Source organism: Ranitomeya imitator, chromosome 6 (genome assembly GCF_032444005.1).
Source record: "Ranitomeya imitator isolate aRanImi1 chromosome 6, aRanImi1.pri, whole genome shotgun sequence".
In the NCBI taxonomy this organism is placed as follows: Eukaryota; Metazoa; Chordata; class Amphibia; order Anura; family Dendrobatidae; genus Ranitomeya; species Ranitomeya imitator.
The window spans coordinates 481,631,765-481,634,985 of NC_091287.1; positions in this window are offsets into that span (position 1 = coordinate 481,631,765).

Genomic DNA, 3,221 nt, shown 5'->3' on the forward strand with positions numbered 1-3,221 from the left:
TGGAGGACTATAGGGAGTGTATTATACTATGTGGAGGACTGTGGTGCACATTATAATATATGGAGGACTATGGGGTGTTTTATACTAAACAAGTAAAATGCTGCATATTCAGATTGTTTTTGCTGGAACAAAAATCATTGTTCTCAGCAGCACATCGCCAGCGTGAACTGTAGATGTGCTGCTGATAACATGATACTGTATGGTGATCTGTTAGTGATCGTTCTGTCCCATCATTATTGCTCAGCTGGTGGAAAGAGGCCGGGAAACAAGTGTTGAGCAACTTCAGTATTGTCGATCAAACTCATTTAGCGGCCTGAACTCAGCGCTTGTAAGTACAACCGAAATGCTTTTGTGTGATGTGCAATATGTTAGCATTTGGGGCCCCATTTTAAACTTTGCCTAGGGCCCCACTTTGCCTAAAACCGGCCCTGCCTACAAGTGTACAAAGATATTATACAGTCACCATGTGACAAGTGGGCCTGTGTAACTTCAAATGCCAGGGCTGAATTTTAGTCCCAGTCTGGCCCTGCCTAACTCTATATGGGAGGACTGTGTTGGGGCCGTCATACTGTGTGTGGGGTACTGTGGGGGCCATCATACTGTGTTGGTATCACTAGGGATCTCATAATGTGTGTGTGAGCCTAATACTATGTGGGAGGACAGTGTTGGGGCCGTCATACTGTGTGTGGGGTACTGTGGGGGTCATCATACTGTGTTGGTATCTCTAGGGATCTCATAATGTGTGTGTGTGAGCCAAATGGATCGCCCCCATGGGGCCGTGGGGTACTCGGTACCGGGTCCTTCGGGGGATGTCACAGTGGCTGACCCGGTCCGTGGCCCTTGGGACGTCCAAGTTAAAGGGAAAGGTCTTTAAAGGGATATGTTCGTGACACCACCTGTGGTATTCGGTCAAGGTGACCGACGCTGCTAAGGGGTCCGCTGGGGTGATGTTATGGCAGCTAGATGGTATTCCTTCCCACAGGTGAAGTATATCCCCAGGGCTCAGTGTGTAGATGGTGGATGGTGAGAGGCGCAGTGAAGAAGGAGGACACAAGGTTGCAGTCTCTTTACCTTTACTGAAGGCTTCAGCATGCACATTCCACGGCACCAGACCACAGGGCAGGCAGAGTCCGGCCGGTTTGGAGGCAAGTCCAGAGTCCCCTTATCCAGGTGGAAATCAGTAGCCTTCCTTTGCGCTGCAGTGTTGTAGTCCCTTATTGCTAAGGCTACGTTCACATTAGCGTTACGCTAATGTGCGTCGCTGTTGCGTCGGCGACGCAGCGGCGATGCGCCCCTATGTTTAACATAGGGGACGCGTGCGTTTTTTTGTTAGCGTTTTTCGACATGTGCGTCGTTTTCGACGCTAGCGTCGGACGCACGAAAATGCAACAAGTTGCATTTTTCGTGCGTCCGATTTTCGTCAAAAAACGACGCACGCGTCGCAAAACGCAGCGTTTTTGCGCGCGTTTTTGGTGCGTCGCGCGTTGCGTCGCCGACGCACCGGCGCGCAACGCTAATGTGAACGTAGCCTAAGCTTCTCATAAGGTCCTCACAACTATTGTAGATGTTATGTCTCTCTCTCTCTGTCCCCCAGATAGGATAGGACAAACCTGTATGACTGGTGGCTTGAGGCGGTTTATAGGGACTCTAGCATGCCTCAGCCTCTGAGAGTTGCCACCGTGCCTCCTGGGTATACGTCGGACAGGTACCGTGGAAATAGCTGTCCTGCCGGTCTCTGAAGTAAAGCGTAGAGATCCTTACTCCCTCGGTATTCCGGCCACTGGATTTCTGTGCCTTAGAAGGAAGCAGCCTGCTCCTGGCTGATCTCCCTCTTATATCCTCTCCTTTGCTTTGCTTTCCTTCACGCTTGCTGCAATATGTTCTGCTTTTTATACGTCTGTTTCTTAGGAGCTGTAGCACTTCAGGCCACAGGGCTCCTATGCTTCCTTTCCCTCTGTCTTCCTGACAGGAACTGAACCCTTTCCCTCCAGATCAGGATGTTCTTATAGGGGAGTTCACCTTAAACAGGCTTAGAGCTCCCCCTTCTGGTCTGGAGTGTGAGCATGTTGCATGCATTGTGTTACCTGACAAAGATTTCTCCTTCATTGCCTCCAACATAGCAATACCACTGTGACGACCAGGACCCTGGGGCGCCGCACTAATACTATGTGGGAGGACATTGTTGGGGCCGTCATACTGTGTTGTTATCACTGGTGACATCACATTGTATGTGGGAGCCTAACACTATATGGGAGGACTGTGTTGGGGCCGTCATACTGTGTTGAGGTCATTTGGACTTCATGTGTTTGAGAGCCTAATACTTTGTGTTGTACTGTGTGCTGTCCCTAAGTGTGTGTGTGTGTGTGTGTGTGTGTGTGTGTGTGTGTGTGTGTGTGTGTGTGTGTGTGTGTGTGTGTGTGTGTGTGTGTGTATACTATGGGAGCCATTATGTTAGGGTCACTAGGACCTCATAATGTGTGCGAGAGCTACAGGGCCATCTTAAAGGGGTTGTCCGGTCCACATCAATAAGTCCGCACCCTGTGTGGCTGCAGACTTCTGAATCCCCCCAGCGTGTACACTGTGGATATTCGCCGGTTTCTGAGTTGGGATACGTGTGTGCTATACATGCTCCTGTCTATTGGCGCGGCCTCGCCCCATACACTTGCATTGAGCGATGACGCACCCTGTAGTGACGTGGCCGTCCAGTGTCACGGTGTGTACACAGGGGGGATTCATATGTATACGGTCACACAGAGTGACTGCAGACTTATTGATTTAGATCGGACAACGCCTTTAAGTGTTGGGGGGCACTGTGCGGGCATCATACTTGGCGAGGGCTATGATCTGCTGGGTCATCATACTGTGTGTGGACGGTACTGAAGAGGAATTCACTGGGGGCAATAATACTGTGTTTGGGGGCAGTTTTGTTGGCATTATGCGTTATGGGGCCGTGGAATGATTATATTAGTGGGTGGGAACACGAAGAAGCATCAATAGAAACAAAATTCATTCAGAATCATGACACAAAACTGAAGCAGCAGAGACCATTACATAACCTGCGCCCGCTCTGCTCCATCACCGAGATAGCCCCGCCCCTTATATAGTGTCACTGTAGCCCCGCCCCTGGACTCTGTCACTGTGGCCACGCCCTGTGAGCGGTCCTCTCGCCCGCCTCCCGTCACCACGCCCCCTGCTGACCACAGACAGGCATTACAGGCAGG